At 39.8% G+C, this 18,683-nt stretch overlaps 1 protein-coding gene across 1 annotated transcript in view; it reads right to left on the bottom strand.

Moving 5' to 3' along the window:
- The window catches only part of LOC119655257 (nuclear pore complex protein DDB_G0274915), a 300,753-nt gene that overhangs the window by 104,643 nt on the left and 177,427 nt on the right, over positions 1 to 18,683 (bottom strand). The gene's annotated exons all lie outside the window — the stretch shown is intronic.

The following is an 18,683-nucleotide window of genomic DNA, read 5'->3' as shown; positions in this document are numbered from 1 at the left end:
TCAAATGAAAGAACTCAATTAGTACTTTTCGAAACAGGCCTCACATTTCATATCGGGTGAAAGGTAGGGGAGTGAGGGCTCAAAATATAAACCCCAAAAAGTGGTACAGGTCTCGTTCTAAGAACCTATTCAACAGAAAAATCTGAAAAAAATCACAATGGTGTGTCTAAACGAAATCTAGGCCTCAAAATACACCCGGTTCTGATATTTGCACAAACAAAATTAATGATAGTATATTAGCATATTTTAGAAATTTAACCGGAAACACTCCTTAAATTCATGCCAGAACTACAAAATTTTGAATTTGTATAAGGGACTACCTAAGGCATAATTTGCTCAAGAAAATCCAACGAACGACATTGTAGTAGATTTTAGATTTGAGACGTTCGCTGATACGTCGATCACAAAGAACACCAGTTGTGGAATGTCACTTCATCCACTCACTTCTAGGAAGGTTACTGAAGCTGACAGCATTGAACGATTTAAATATCTCGAGTCAACGCTGTCAGCCAGTGAAGAACTGCATTATGCTCCTCACATGAAGAAACACAAAACATTGTATACTTCTTAACGTCAAGCCGGTTTCCCGATTTGCTTAAATTTTTTATAGGTTATCTTTAGTGACCAATGTCGTCAAGAAGCAGTAACTGAAGCGGCAAGTCATATTTGGACATGAAAGAGTGAACACTTGTCTGATGCCTGTATGGATAAAAAGATTAAATTTCCGCTAGGAGCAATGATTTGTAGATGCATGCCTGAAAAAGAATCTGGTTCAATAAAATTTGTTGAAGATACAATGCGATCTGGGCAGTACAATAACGTAACACAAACGATTTTTGTGTCATATATCAACAACCTCTAGCTTCTACGCACAAAATATGCCGTCATCAGGATGTCGCACCTTGTAGCATGTGGTAGGACGAATTATCTCAATGGACTCGATCTGGATCTACTCCCTTGGCCCGGCAATTCTCCCGACTTAAGCCCGATAAGGAACTGTTGAGCTTATCTGAAAAATGAGGGATTATCAGCGCAGAAACCCTACGCTCACAAATTTCGAAAAAAAAACATTAAGGATATATGGTATAATGACGTTGATTTAAAAATAATGACTAGGTGGTATTTGTAGTATCATCATCATCATCATCAACGGCGCAACAACCGGTATCCGGTCTAGGCCTACCTTAATAAGGAACTCCAGACATCCCGGTTTTGCGCCGAGGTTCACCTATTCGATATCCCTAAAAACTGTATAGGGTCCTGGCCTACGCCATCGCTCCATCTTAGGCAGGGTCTGCTTCGTCTTCTTTTTCTACCATAGATATTGCCCTTATAGACTTTCCGCGCTGGAATATCCTCATCCATGCGGATTAAGTGACCCGCCCACCATAACCTATTGAGCCGGATTTTATCCATAACCATAAGATTTCGTCGTTATGTAGGCTACGGGATCGCCTATTCTCATGTAGGGGGCCAAAAAATATTCGGAGGATTCTTCTCTCGAACGCGGCCAAGAGTTTGCAATTCTTTTTGCTAAGAACCCAAGCCTCCGAGGAATACATGAGGACTGGCAAGATCATTGTCTTGTACAGTAAGAGCTTTGACCCTATGGTGAGACGTTTCGAGTGAAACAGTTCTTCTAAGCTGAAATAGGCTCTGTTGGCTGACAACAACCGTGCGCGGATTTCATTATCGTAGCTGTTATCGGTTGTGATTTTCGACCCTAGATAGGAGAAATTGTCAACGGTCTCAAAGTTGTAGTCTCCTATCCTTATTCTCCCCGTCTGACCAGATCTAAAAAAAATCAAGAGGCTGCCACTATATGGTGCCTGGGCTCCGGAATACCTTCCACACTGATATCTGCACAAATAAAGTTAATAATAGTATATTACTATAATTTTTAGTAATTCGCTGCAAAACCCCCCTTAAGTTCATGCTAAGACCACGAATCGCAACAATATAGGGTGTAACATGGAGCATGATGTTACCAAGTTTGGTGGAAATCGCACTATTGCTAACAAAGTTATGATACGTCAAAGTCGTCACTTCTTTGCAAATTCGAGGCTATAAATGTCAATATCATCCGAAAATGGATATTCTCACACAATATTGTATATGCATATATTACGTGCTACGTACTAAGAAATGCACAAAACCTTTCGTACCTGAAGCGTCCAGCTTCCGGTTTCCCGACTTGTTATGTATGAGATAGATAATGCCTCGTTGCCAATTGTCAGGCATATTGATTCGCTGTCCCATACCTTGAACACAAGTTGATGAACCACTTGGTGTAACTGGTCGCCTCCACATTTTACCAATTCGGCTGTAATTCCATCGGCTCCTGGCGACTTATGATTTTTTAGCCAATGAGTTGCACGGACTGTAGTATGCCAAGTGAAATTCACCTCACCTACTCCCTGAGACGCCTAGGAGTTGCACGGCCAATTACACTATAGTGACTCTTTCTTCTCCTGCTCTCTTATGCGACCCTGGAGCCGTCTATGAAGAATGGACATGTCCATGTACGCATTTTAAGATATGAATACATACGAGTATATAAGGTGGAAGAAAAATGCATTCCTAGAGTAAAAAGATCCATCCTTGGAAGTGAACACAGTACATCACAGCATAAGGATTTAGAAAGAATGTATTTGTTTTATAAAAAACCTTAAAAATGGATAGAATGTATTCTGATGTACAAAATTGAATTTGAGATTTGAAGAGGTGACGACGTTTTATTATCTTATTAAGGTTTTGTGTAAAACAAAACCTTATTCAAATCGATTTACTGTCTGTCTGTTTGTCACACGCATTTTTCTCGGAGACTGTATCAGCGAAAGTGAATATTCTCACATAATAGATGCGTATATTACGTGTTACGTATTAATAGGACAAATTCACATTCAAATGTCTTTATAAAAGAAATACACAAAACCTTTCATGCCTGAAGCGTCCAGCTTCCGGTTTCCCGATTTGTATTCGTTCTACTTGGAGTTAGATTTTAGTTATTTATAAATCATCGCAAAACAACACAGAGAATTAAATCAATTGAAAACTCACTTTCCAATGAGTTAGAATTAGTGGTTAGGCCGAAAAAGGAAACAAGACCCGCACAATAGTATCGTATTGAATCGAGTGTGCTTATATGTAGATATGCATACATACGTATATAACAACATAATGGCGTGGTAGGCCTGAGGTGCCACACTACAGCCATTTAGCTAGTTGGTAATAGTTGAAGGCTAGAGTAATTAGAAAAATCATTGCATAACTCAGATTCGCGCTTTGAATACCATTTCGATACAAAGAAGTACTCCGGCGATAGCTTACTTAGCTGAACGCAAACAGCGTGCATAAACGTGTTTAGAAAAAGCGCCTATTGCGCCCATTCTTGCAGGCACTGTTTACGGACTTCCATGGAGTTCACACATTTCATTGCAGATCCGAATATCTAATGCGGATATCTGAAATTCGATGTATACGCAACTCCTTTAATTTGATTCTCGCATAGTCTCTCGAGATTGACTTTGTGAAACTGCTTTCAAGCAGTCGAAATTCGTTCAGTTGTTGAATTCTTTCTCAATTAATTAACTGAAATCTCGCAATTAGCAAATTGTTGTTTTATTGATGAAAGTTGTTTTATAACGACTTTTCCGCAAGGTTAAACTCTTATTCAGACGCTTCCATAAATAAGTTTGCTGTAACTTGCTAACTAGACTTTTGAAATAAACACTTGAAATATGTTGGTAAGTAGGTTTATCGGAATGTAGCGTTCCCTTATTGGAACCGCTGCAATTTTTTCATTGAAGCTTCCAACAGATATAGTAAAACAGGATGTAAAGTTGAGGTGTTCGGCTCTGTCAATGATTAAACACACAAAATTTAGTATATAGATCATTACCATCTACACAGTGTTGAACGACAGGAAATAGAGGGACGCCATAACCAATCTGACCTATTTATTAAATTAAGTTTGAAATATTCCAGTTTACATAACAATCTTATATTAACTCTGACATAAATTAAACTATTCTTGGTTCGGCAGCATTTTGTGACCTCCAATAAAAAATTAAGACACTCTGGTTTGTTTGTTTGGAGAAAAACATTTCTACGCTGATTGCACAATAATTTCGTATATAATGATTCTCTTATTTATAGCCTTACCTACATATAAAGGAATTGATTACATAGAACTCAAGCCCATATCTGCCTAAGAACCATTACATCCTCCAAGTTATGATCCAAGCTAATTAATACTAACAGGATTATGGGCAGCGCTCTCTACTTATATCACAGAACAAAATAAATACCTTTTCTATAAATAAATAAACTGGGCGGATACAATATTGCAGATGCTGGTGTAATAGATAAGTTTTTATTTTTTTACCGTTTTTAGCCAATCCAAATGCCAACTGCAAAGGTAAACTGCAGACACTGAAGGAAATGAATTGGATGTGATTGATTATATCAATCGGGTGAACGTAATAGTAACAATTATTGCAGTTTTTATCCAAAGAGTTCAACGTACATACACTGCACTTTGCGCGTAGTAGAGCCACTCGTTCACTTACTATGATGTCACTTTTTATTAAATCATTGGCCGTTTACTTCTTTGCATTAATTCAGGTATGGCAATGGAGCAAAGATTCATCCGACACGACATTGCTAAAGTAAACTTATTCATTCCGACGGCGAGTAATTATCACACATCGATAGATGCTGCTAACAAGCATTTCGGATGACACGAGCATGTCTTGAAAGCTGAATAAAAATTTCCCGTAGAAATCGGCCGATAGTTTTCCCGGAAGATCTACTCACTTTGATTGGTTATGTTAGGAGACCACTGACTGCACTTCACTTCGAAATGAAAGGATCAAACCAACACTTCCGCGAACTGGAGAGAATAGTTTCAAACCGCTCAAAAGAAAAAGTAAAACCGCGAAATGTTCACAACAAGTACCTGCAGCGACAGTTCTCCCCAGTATGCCTTGGCTTGAGCCAGAATCACTCCGAGCAACATTCAAGCGGCAACGCACCACAGAAATCCATACTCGATTTTCCTACAGAGTCACAAGTTGCTATCATGTCTCTGGTCTCACTACAATATTGCTTTTCAGTAGTGGCTGTGCAAGAAAATCCAGGAAAAATCGAAAGAAACCAAATGGAAATCGTTCGACCACAATAGTGTGAAGTAAGACCTTTCTCTGGGCTTCTTTCCCAAAGCACCGCGCACTACGATACACTACTACGGCTTAATTTGGCGGCACAGGTAAGACTGCCGACGCTACTGCTATAGCAGTGCTGCTCAGCCCATTCACAGCTTCGCCAGGTAAACAAAGCCGCGACGGTACACAATACGGTTGCGAACAGGTGTCTCGTGAGGTCGACTAAGCCGCAGTTCAGCGTATGCAAATCAAGAGAATTGTTGAGGAAACCGAGGCTCAAGCAACATCTAAGGGGACCAAGCTAACGGCGGAACTTATTGGAAACTATGGAACAATTCCTATTCAAATCCCTGCCCCCATACAGCGTGTACCTAGACTGCCTTAGAAATTAGTGGCCAAATCGATTATTGAAAATACGAGGTTGAGCAGAATTCTAGCGCTTCCTTATCTGCATTTAATAAATTGTCAGAAAACTAACAGAGAACAAAGGGATTCTTAGCCAGAGATAATAGTTGCGGATGGAGAAATTTCCCATGTTCTACAAAAACCGCCGAACATTTGAATGTTCGGGAATGTAACGATTGAAAGCAAATCTGTAAAAAATTTACCTACAGTGTCCCCCTTAAGACATGGAAAGTCAACAGGCCGCGATGACCGAACTAAATTCAAGCAAATCTAGCACAAAGCAGAACTGAAATTCGACGAAAACACAGCCGCCAGCGACACCTAATCGATACTGCCCCGATACTTGGCGGTTCAGAACCTCGAACTCCACGAATCTCGCGTCAGATACGGAAAATTTAATCACAATAATCATTTATTACATTTTGCGTTTAGGTTGTCCGCTGATAAGATTGACTGTGCCATCTCGCCTCCAATCAACAGAAGTAAAACAATAAGAGCAATAATAGTAATGGCAAAAATGAGTACATTCGTTTCTGATAATTGCTCGATTTGCACAATTTTTGTTTGGGATGTTCCGTTCGACGACGTCTTCCTGATACTGCAGCCAAAATAAAAAGTACGAAGGGGGACTGATAACAATTCTGCGTTTCATTTACATTCAATTAGAATTTTTCCGATCTGAACGGCTGAGAGGAACGTAAGTAGGTTATCGGTGACGAATTCATTGAAAGAGCCTAGAGCTGGGCTTAAAAATAACAAACTAAGCAAAGGGGTTTTCTGATGGTAACGTGAAAAGTCAATCTACGCTTTAAGTCTCAATCTTTTTCTTCTTCAGTCTTTGTCCCATTCAGTAGCGTGTCGGTTGGGCGTAAACTTATTCCGGGTGGATCAAGATGTTTTTAAATCACTGCCTAGGGTCTATCCTTTTTCATCTGCGTACTTGATCGTACCTTCGAAGGAGCTTTTCTTGCAACAGTCGCGGATGTCCTTATTTCGGACGTGATCATGGTAGATTATATCTGAGACTTCGTGCAGCACCTTAGTTTCCATACCCGTAAGGTCTTCATAACGGTCCATGGCTTACCAGCACACGAAACTATAAAGGATGATGGAGCACTCTACTTTGAGTGTTCGTTGATACGTCGTTTAGAGTAGTTTGCAGAGTGCGTTGCATCTCTGGCATAATAGTGCTCATTGCGAAAATGAAAGGGACTGTCGAAAAGCACTATCCTGGTAAATACCGTCGGAGATGCGAAGTGGCTTTCATGTACCTAACATACTTCAAACTCTATTATTTGGATCACGGTACAGCAATTTAATTTATTATATATGTTGCTCGTTGGCTAGGGTTTGATTACCGAGGAACATGGTCGGGTTACAATTAAGTATCGATGCTTATGAAGCGGTTGTCGAGCTAAGCGCCTTCTAGTGTGATATAGGTCGCTCTACCCATTCTGTTCTTGGCTTGTTTCCAAATTTCCCCAAAGATCATGATGGTTGACAATTGCATAAGTGAGATCATTCCATACCTCTTCCTGCGAACTTTCCATCATTTGATTCCCGGCGGGCGTTATACACAACTTACACCAAGCAATCAAGCATATGATGAGAATCACAACAAACAAGCAAGCAAACCTTTTATGGACAATAGAAATCGCAGAGTTTCGGAAGGAGTATCACAGGCTCCGCCGCTTAACAGGTACACGTGGCTATAATAAGCGAACCCTCTAGAAACCCCAACAATAATATATGGGCAACCGATCCTACAGCTGGAAAGTATTTGTGGTCATGCGGGGGCCAAGCCAAGCAGGAATGTATGAGGCAGCCCACAACTGGACGAAAATAGACAGCATATACGTCTATAGCTGCTGTGCTCCTCCAAGCCTGACGTTGGCTGAATTCGAGCACAAGTTGGACAGATTGGCATTGGTCGCAAAAGGATGGAGCTCAAAAGTCATCGATGGTGACTTCAATGCATGGACCACAAAATGGGGGAACTCATTGACTAATGCAAGAGGGGGGCTTTCCATGGTCAGGTTTATACTTATCGGAAAGGCGGTCCGGTTCGGTAATAGATCTGAATTTTGCTTGTCCTTCACGCGATATGTCCTGGAACGTCAGTGAGCACTACGCCCACAGTCATCACCAGATAATAGTCTTCGACCTGAAAAGCAAGCCACGCGGTTGGAGAGCTGCTCGTCCAACAAGGAGGAGATTGTCAGGTTGGTCTACGCAAGCAATTGACGAGCAAATATTTTTAAATGTATGGTAGGACGAGGATACTATACCAGGTACACTCTTAGAGAGCGCTTTCCACATCACGGAGAGTATCGGGACGGCATGCGACTAATCAATGCCGAGACGTTATACATACTTTCCCCAGTAGAAGACCCAACTGCTGGTGGAATAGCAAATTGTCTGATTTCGGTGGGCGTGTCATCAGGCCTGGCGAGCGGCCCAGATAGCAATGGATAGGATTGATTTGGGGGTGAAGCAGCGCGTTTACAAGGAAGTTCGAAGAACTTTCAATCTACATAGCGAAGCAAAGGAGACTTCTTCAAACAACTCTGGGCAGAAGCGGCTATAGACCCATAGGAAAGCGCCTACATTGTTGTAATCAGAATATTCAAAGAATAGGCAGCTCCGCAAATTACATGTCCCTATCTCCTACTGAAAATTATTTAGGGTTCGAGCGGTTACAGTCTGCAGGGATCTTTTGTTGTGGTTGTAACACCGCCAGTAACGACGAAACAAGTATTGGAGATTCGCGATAGGCTGGGAGACAAAAAGGCGCGGGCACCGATGGCATACCAAACAAAGCCCTTAAAGACATATTTGTAGAATGGGTTGAAATGTGCTTGTTGCATGGGATCTTCCCCGAGACAAGGAACAGATAAAGGCTAGTCAATGTATCGTCTGCCCTTCTGTCTTTCCAATTTCAGATCCATCGTAAGCAAAATTAAAGGTACTTCGGAATAATTCAACAATTCAACTCGTTTAGACCTGAAGCCCGCGAGTCCCGAAGGAAGGCATTTTCCTGTCTGCTCGTGCTCTCTTTGTGGTTATAAATGCCCTCAAAATCGATGTTGTCCTGGGTTCGTCCCCCTGGCCATGGCGATCCGGTTCCACTTCCTCGAGATTTGCACGTTTGTCAATGTCACCTGAAGTTTTCGATAAGTTTTTTCTAATTGTATATCAAGCATCTACATATTAATATAATCTGAAAATGCATCAATACTAAATATATTTCAAAGCGTTAACGAAGCACTAATAAGACATGTCTGCATCAAAGCAATAGCCGTTAAGAGAATGTCTACAAATAAGTCCATTTATATATAGTTCTTGATTTGATAGCGTTAGTAGAGTTATTTAATTACAGATCTAGTAATCTCCAATTTTTTTTTTTGACTTTATTAAAAGTTGCTTTGCAGGCCTTCAACATTTTCGAACCGCAATCCGGTCTATTCTCTGCACGACTTTGTGTTGCCCTTACTGTTCGACCGTAGACTTCCCTCGTCGCCCTTCTCTCCAATTTCCTGGTAATTATGTCGTTTACAATGAATGAGAGCAAGAACCTTTCCTTTTTCGCTACTATAATATCAGCTTTTCTGACCATACTGTTACCACAATTTAAGGAAAACGAACATTTTTAGGCAACTATTAATTGATAATTAATGTTACTGATGCAAAACGTTTTGCAATGATGTCATACATTTTAACAATAAAAATCACCTATGTTACCAATGTATTGTACTGCTATAAACCACGACACGTAACGATACTCTATTACATTTCTATTCAGCAGCACTTTCAGGCGTAAAGCAAAACATAACGGTGCTTTTTCTAGCGTTAGCAGAGTAGATACGTGGACAAAAAGTAAGGAGTTGATGCGTATTAAAACAAGTTGGAATACCGGAAGTTATGTGAGGAACTTCCTATGTAGGTTTTTCTTTTTGCAACTAGTTACAAATTCAAAATATTCCTTCATATGTGTATTTCTAAACTATATATACGCTCATATCTATATAAACTGATAGCACGCATCTGAATATTTCCCTTTTACAACATGCGCCAAGGCATACTAACGTAGTAGTAGTATCCATCTGAACGAAACACTACCCAGAAACATTTTCCTGGCTGGTCGGTTTCGAACGCATTGTGGAAGGACCTCCACCCTGAAGAGCAACGTGACCGCGTTAGTAGATGGCGGGCTCAGAACTATTGGAATCAAATGAATTCATATGGAAAACAAAACATTGACCTCCTACAACTTTTTTAGTAATAATTAGATTGCCATCAAACTTTCCAGAATTGTGTCTTATATTATCACTTATACTGATTTCGTATTTCTAGAATGAATTTTGTGTCGATGCATTACGGTGATTTTTTTCAGATTCTTCCTATAGAGAACGAGACCTGTTTTACTTTTTTGGGCACTCATTTTGAGTCCTCACACCCAAGTCTTTCATCCACTATAAGCAAGAACTTCAATTTCGGAAAGTGCTAATTAAGCCCTTTCATTTGATAGCCTACATGACTATATTCTGTGCTCCCCCCTTTCTCACAAAATTTCTTGATGATTGCTCTAGCTGTTTCGGAGTAAATCTCGTTGACAGACGGACAGACGGAAAGACGAACAGACATTGAATCAATTTTAATAAGGCTTTGTTTCTCACAAAACCTTAAAAATATACATATCATAAAACTTACATTACATAGTTGTCTTGAAATCAGCGGTGTTCATAATTCGGTGGCACTACACTGTACGTATTCATCAGTATGCGGCAGTTGTTTGCTTATTTAGGACGAGTGTCATGCTCATTATATTTATGCTTAATATGTACATATACATATCCTATGCCGCGTCCAGACACTTGCTATTTGCCGCAAACTCCAAACCTTCAACAAATACGTTACATTAGCCACAGACGAGCAACCAAGTTGTCAAGCAAGTTGTTGGTTGGCGCAAGATTGCATGTGTATACAGAAGTTGCGGCTGCTGCAACCCGATCGACCAACCGCAACTTGTCCACAGACATGAAATCTCGCTGCAACACACATATAATTTGCATGTAACCAAAAGCCTACTTGACAACTTGGTTGCACGAATGTGGCTAGTATTAAGCCAACTCAACGCGTTCGCCGCTTGCCGCAACCCAGCGGAAGCCAAAGGCAGAGCTTCCTTAAAGGTTCATTTAGGATCAATGGCAATTTATCTTAATGGAATTTGTGAGCGAATGATGCTTCTAAATTCCTCTATAGGAAGCTTGGTGGAAGTACACCCGATAATTTTTAATTTTTTTAATTTGTTTGCAAAACAAAACCTTTTTAAAAATCGGATCAATCTCTGTCTGTGTTACACGCACTTTTCTCAGAAACGGTTATACCCATTGACACGAAATTTGGTGAGAAGGTGGGAACTGTAAACGCCCAGACATGCAGTGAGTAATATCTTTCTACGTTGAGATTAAGGGAGGGTCCCCATACATGCAAAAGGGGGTGTAAATTTTTTTCACCGAATATAGTCATGATGGGTATCAAAAGAAAAGTCTCGATTAGTACTTTTCGAAGCCGGTCTTAGTTTTGAGATTTGTCAGAAAGGCGGGGAGTGGGAGGGGTGGAAAGTGATGATATCTTTAATGGACCCATTCTCAAAAACTATCAAACGAAAAATTCAAAAAAAATCATGAAGCTGCCTCTATAATGGTGTCCAGGCCTCAAAATACTCTCTATATTAATATCTGCTCAAATTAAGTTAATAATAGTATATTTCTATATTTTTGGAGAAATTGAGTGAAATACTCTTACTAACAAAGTTGACTTTCCCGTGTAAATTTCCACTGAAGTGAGTAGTCTGACATGCTAAGTGCACAAACATAGCAGGCTGCGTACAAATGGGATAGTTCTACACTCAAATATACTCACAAAAGAAGCAAACAAAACCTTTCATACCTAAACGCCCAGCTTCCGGTTTCCCGACTTATTATTTGTTTGTGTTTTCGCGCATGAACTTTTTGGAAAATTTTTGATTAAGCTATTGATTTAAGCTATTGAATAATGAAAGACAGTTATTAGGGATTTACATCGAATTGGTTAACCTTGACACAAAACCAAGATGCCTAGAGATCCTTACTAAGTCAGGTTTATATCGGACCTCCGGTGCGCCGTCGATGATGATGAATAGAAAAAAATAATCTATTAAACACTTCGGATGAAAATATTTTTAGCGCAGCCCATTCAACCAATCAACACCTCTCCCCTCTGAAGAATTCTATAAATATTCTCTTGCCCGAATACAAATCGTTCGTTATCAATATCGACCCTGGGGCTCTCCAGGATGAGCACTTTATCGATGGGTCATAAAACATAAAAAGGCTCTTTACAAATTTCCAAGGAAAAAATCTCAACATTTCAAATATTTACTTCCACTGATTTCAAGGAAGGCAATTCACTCTCAAAACATTTCCATCCGCCATCATAATGTGGCTTTGAAAGGAGCCACTTTCAAAGAAGCCTCTTCAATCGAAGACCATTTCGGGTATGTAAACATATAATATGAATGGATGAAAAACGTGCTTGAGAGCCGCACAGAGACTCTGCTTTACCAACTGGATAGGATACTATTCTATTCCGGTTAATGGTTTATGAATGGGCTACTGTGGTTTGCCTCAGCCTTTCTAGGTGTGCTGAATTTTTTAGTCATTTTATAGGAGGAAATGCATGTAGCAACTTACAGTAACTTTGTCTCCCAGCTACTCACACACTTGGAAGAGCAACTGGTAAGGACAATGAAATGAATCTCTTCATTCCCAGGACACTCTTCCAGTGATACAAAGATTTCGGAAATGTGAAATTTCACTGCGGGAAATGGAAAGTTCAGACACAACATACATGTGCAGGCTTTGTCTTCAAAATTAGGAATTCAAAATATCACAAAAACATGTTATTTTCGTGTACTCTGTATCTTGGACGCATATTTTACCATTGTTAGAGAAGCATTACCGTTGCTCGTATTGAATAATGGAATCTCACGAACAATGTAAAAAATTTAGAACAGAAGCCAACCAGGGAAAAACATAACGACCTGCCATTGTGGAAAAATCAACGCATGCCGATGAATGACTTAATGAATGAATAGGCGACGAACGAGCGAAATGTGGTGCAAAACAATGCTGGGCAATTAAGAGGTTTATAGGAAAGAAATATTTGGCGGCAAATTAGAACACGAATTTCCAACTGAGTACACAGCGACGTGTGTATGCTAAATGCGTTATAATCGCGTTAGTTTTTGGAGGAAAACATACTCAAGCCAATTACGTTGGGAAGATAAAATGTGTCGAATTGAAGAAATGTACTAAGATAGCCAAACATACGCTGCCGCTACGCACACTGCACCTATCACTCCTGATTCAAGAAAATCCACCTGCGAATACATAGATGAAATATTAGAACTACAGTTGGTTAAACGATTGATTTCCGCGCCGTCAAAGTTATGTCCTCCATTTACACCTTCGCTTCTCCGACGTAAATGCAATGGATGATAAAAAACTGAAGTTTCGTAGTAGTCAGAAAAGGTGGAAATTTAGTGTCCGTACAGATTGTGTACACATGTTTTCAGGCGTTCAGAGATTTAATAGAGTTCAACGACAGTATTTTTCCAGCTATGACCTTTGCTCGAAAGAGAACGAGGTCCAGAGTACATTAAGAAGGATGGGGCAGTATATCAAGGACGTTGCAAAAAGCAAAAAAAGAGACAAAATATATCATCCAAGTAAAAAATTAGAAAACTTCTCCAGATACATTGATGCCTAGATAGATATAGACAAGGAACCTGATGGTGAGTGAAGAAAACTATACCTGTTACCTTCCACCCCTACCAAGGTTAAGAATAATAATCGTTGACGCGACAATCCCCTTTGGATCTGGAAGGATAGCTCTGTGGTTAGAGGGCTAGGCTGTTACAGTGCAAGATCACGATCCAAATCTCACAGGTGCCAGACTTGTTTCACTTTTTGGGCACATGTTTTGAGCCCTCAATTCCCTATCTTTCACCCAATACCAGAAATAAGATCGGCTTCAATATGTACTAATACAGCCCTTTAGTTTGATATCCCACGTGACTACATCCTGTGGAAATTTACACCCCTTTTACGCATGTATGGGGAGTCCCCTTTCAAATTCAACACAAAATGACGTTGCATGTAAGACAAATACGGATCATACGTTCTCACCAAATTTCGTGATGCAGTAAATTCGAGCGAAATTGATAAGTTTGAATTGTTATAACTTTGAAACTTGATGTACGTATGCACGATACTGTCCTCTAAGCTGGTTCAAAAATGAGTAATCCTAGGATGACCTTGACAGGAGTTTTTTAATCAATTTCTGAAACTTGGTAAGATACTAGTAGTAAGTTTATTTGAGCAGATATTGGAACTACCCTGTGTTTTCAGATTTTTGGGCTGGGTAGTTTCCGAAAATGGGTCCTGTCTCATTTTAAGTGTTCCCATTTTGACTCCTCAATAGCGCACTTTGCAATTCATATTAAAACTAATATCAGTTTCGTAAAGTACTAATCGAGATCTTTCATTTGAAACCCCACATGACTATATTCAGTGAAACAATTTCTACATCTCCCCTTTGCATATATGGGGAGGAATTCTTCAAACTTGACGTAAATTTATGTCGCTCATTGTATGTGTGGGATTTCATAGTTCCCATATGTCCTCCAAATTTCGTGCGGATCGGCTTAATCGTTTTAGATAAACGTGGTAGACACACAGACAGTGAATTGATTTTAATAAGGTTACGTTCTACACAACACTTTAAAAACATTTCAGAAAACAGAATAATATAATACATCCAATACTGCGAGGTGCATTGTTGAGTGGGGAAACCACATCAGGAGGTTTTCAGAATAGAAGCGAGCGATTATCGAGTACCGGCTCAAAGTGCCTGCACGCTAAATATATCCTCACTGATAACACTGAGTAACTTACCCTTCAGAAAAAATGCGTCGATAGCTGTCGTCTATAATAAAGCCTGTAGTGCGGTGACAAGAGCTGAGGCAAAGAAAGTCGACACGATGAAAACAACTATAAACTCCACTCCTTTACTTTGGTAGTTAATGCACTCAATATCGTATGGGCAATGCCATGAGTCTCCGTAATACCGCTAAAAAAATCAAGATGACTAGTTGATATAGGTTATTATTATTATTACTTTAGCTAATCGCGCAGCTCATTTCCTCAACGCAAACGGACCACAGCCAGACCGACCTGATGCAAAATGCCTGCAGACAATTATAACGTCATTGCGGATGATCACAGTGGCAATCTCAGCGAAAAGCAAATCACAACGGTTGCTACGATGCAATGATGATGGGGTACAATTTTGATCCTTTATACTTGCGAAAACACGTTTTATTAAACGGTTGTTTCATTTTTATACCTCTTATAGCGGCAACAATACAGCGCGGATCATCCATATTATGGTAATATGCCAATATTCGTTATCGGCCATCGTTCCCAGTTCACCCAAATGTGGATTAGCTCTCTCCAGGCCTTCCCAAGAAGTCTAAGATCCCCCTCTACTCTTCTGTGCAATATATTTTAGTGCGACCCGCTTGCCAACCACTCTGGGATAGTGGATTCCATTGCATGGAATAACCAGTAATGGAGCTGCCCCTTTACTTAAAGTGTAACCTATCCAGTGCCACTTCCCTCTTCTAATAAACACATCTATCAATATTTGGCCTTTGTTCTAGATTGGGTTGGGTTGAGTAGTTTTATAGTTTTTCTATACAACAGTACAGAAAGAACATTAGCAGAGCAACCTCAATTGGATATTGGGGTTGAGATAGTTGGGTTTCCAAATTTTGGAGAAAACAGTGAAGGTAGATCTAGCGCCATCCAAGCTCGGTACCATCGTGAGCAGAGACAAAGTCCTGGATAGGCAAACTGCTCCACACCCACAATAATGCAAATGAATGAAAAAATGATTATGTTTGTATTTATCTAAAGTCCGACCCTATTTGCCTCATTTTCCAAATTCACAGTTTATAAAATATATTAACCATCCACGAAACATTGCAACGGCGGAGGAGGCGAAATCATTCTCACGCGATTATCATTCATAACGAGCTTCAAGAAAACATACAATCGAGCCAGGAACATGACTCACAAAACAGCTTATCCAACCCTCGGTGTCATCAATCCCAGTAAATGGTCCATCAACCGAGCTGAATTGCTTTGAAAGAACTATGCCCAAATGAAGGTCTTGAGAAGAAGCGAAAGAAAGATACATAGCGATAAAACACTGGCCCATTTGAAAAATTTATAGCCAATTGCAATTTTTGATAAATCGGACATTCGCACACTTCCATAGTGTTAATGACAAAAACGGTATCTTTCGTATCAAATGACAACCCTAAAAGACAAATGGAGTGAATATTTTGAGCCGAAATCAATGAAAGCATTTGCTGATGTACCACTTCCGAAAACCCTGCTGATCTTTGGAACATTTCGTCCTATCAGCGCTACAGAAGTGACAACGATAGTACTATAGTAACTGACAACGAAATGAATGAATAAAACTGAAGAAAACAATAGGATCTGTGACTATACTCTGGAAAGTGAACACTTGCAGTGAGTTCTTCAATCGTATTACTGGAAAGGATAGAGCACTCCATTCTACAGAACCTTCTAAGCGCATTTTTTGAGTACTGCGACATCCTGAAGTAAGGCCAGTTTATTCAGATCTGTGAAACTACTGACACAATATACGCTGTATGATTGCTCATGAAAATACAGCATGAGAAACATTCACCCCGCACTGCCTTCCTGCATATAGAGGAAACATTTGACTGCGTTAAACACAAACTTATCTGGTATGCATTGCATCATGATCTGGAGAAGAGAGTTTCAATTGTGGTAGGTATATATGTATACCAACCCTGTTTCGTGCCTCTGATGTTTTTCTCGCTCAAAACAAAGTATATCCCGAGGAACTTGTCCAAAGTGTAATGAATGTTTCATCAAACATGATCTTCAACCCAATCTAGATAAAACAGAGTTTTGGACACTCGACCACAATAAAACAGGCACTATCAGTGTTAATGGCAATAACATGCCCACAACTCAGTGATTTAAGTATCTGGGTTTGTTGTGTTCAGCCAATGACAAAGTTGCTTCATGAATCAACGAATGTTTACCGCGTTTATTCTTCGGAGTGTTAGCCGGTATGGGTCACAGAACATCAAAGTTGATCGAAAACGAGACAAACGGCAGCCGAAACAACGATGTTTTGATGAAATTGAGACTGTACTTCCGTTCCATGATCATCACACTTAATTATTTGCAACTGATCGACCTATAGCAACGGGACAACCACAAAGTCGAACACAAACATCGGCGATGACCTACGACTAGGATCTGATATCCAACTATATTACCGTTAAAAAATTCTTAGGGTAACTTGAAAAACCAGCGACTGGTATATATTTAGATAGAGAATCACTTAGAAATATTTAATTTTTAATTTCTTAAATATTTAATCAATTATAAAAGATAGTCAATTGCAATAAAATAGGGTCATATCCGCAGATTAGAATGGTACATAAATTAACTACATTTTTCCATCTATTTTTGTTTCTAATGTTCAACTTGCAACAGGAACTTAAACACTAACGCAAGTGCAGTGTTAAGGCTATTTCCGGCACAGTAGCCTTCAGAACGTATGTACATCTGAATGTGTAAAAGATACGTCCCAATGGAACAGTTTAGGCCAGGCACATGTACTATTTTGGCTGACACTTTAAATTGAACAGTTGAAAATGTCACTTCAAGGACCCAAACATACAGCCTATTTTTTTGGTTTGTGCAAGTTTTTAGTCGGGTTAGTTGCAGATTTGGATGGTACTTCTGACAAAGCTTTGACGCTGGCAGTGAAGATTAGGTCCGACCTATTCATAGGAAGAAATATTCGCGACTTTGTAGAAAGAGAAAAATTACTGTTGCTTTCCAAACCCAATACGACACCATCATAATGGCCGATCGGCCTGCTTAGTACAATGCGGAGCATGATGGAGGGAATCCTTAATAACTGATTGACCGACATCCAGAGCAGCAATAGTTTGTTGGGGATCTGGTTTTCAATTGCTCTTGAGCTGCTGACAAAGACAAGGAGGAGGAACGCAAAGCTAGAAGCATGAAAGCCGAAAGGCAAATCCACCCTCCCAACTAGGTAATACCTAAATGGTAAGCCTCCCAGGCTCGAAGATGAAGAAATCAGTGGTGGTTAGTAAGTGCGAATCCTACACGAGTTCACAAGACTGACCTTTTGCGAACATTTCTCCCTAATGCCCACTTCACACTCCAAACCTCTACAAACGTTTGGTGAACCAAACATCACCATTATCACTTTTGCAAGTGCGGTCCCTTTGATTTGTCCAAAAAAACCGACACTTACTCGGGTCTGCGGCAAGCGCTTGGAAATATACACAAACCAAGCCAAGCACTCTATCCACAGGTTAGAATTTGGGATGGCTTGCTGAGGCTTCGTAAATATGGGGATCCGGAATAAGATTTTTACAATTTCAGGTACGAACAAAATAAATATACACACTAGGCATGTGTTTATAGATAAGTTCGCACCTCGTAAACGTGGAGAAATTGGCATTTTGAATGGATTAAATCAACCTATAAAAATCCTGGTTAAATCCTATGAGCTACACTGGTTTGAGCACAGACTTCTCAAAACGTTCCGACTGGAGCATCTGGAAAACGCCATGTTTAAAAAAAATTCAAATTCACGCATCATCCCAAAAAAGTCGCCCACACACTCCTTTACTGTAAACTCAATAAAATAATTGCGTCTCACATTCGACTTGTCATTAACAAAGTCATAAATAATAATCATTTGCTAAAATGTAAATGTTTATGGAGACGGAGAAGGCGTGCTTTGAGTTACTGATTGTTTGGTATCGCTTTGAAATTGTTACACGCAGTGAATCGAACAGCTCGAACATGGAGTTATGCAATCTGGAAGTGTGCGCTAACACATGAGCACGATTGGTTCAATATCTCAAGTGTTATCATAATTCCCTTTGACATA

The sequence above is a fragment of the Hermetia illucens genome, chromosome 4 (assembly GCF_905115235.1).
Source record: "Hermetia illucens chromosome 4, iHerIll2.2.curated.20191125, whole genome shotgun sequence".
NCBI lineage: Eukaryota > Metazoa > Arthropoda > Insecta > Diptera > Stratiomyidae > Hermetia > Hermetia illucens.
Note: the sequence above shows the minus strand (reverse complement) of the source record. Positions and strands in the feature narration are given on the sequence as shown.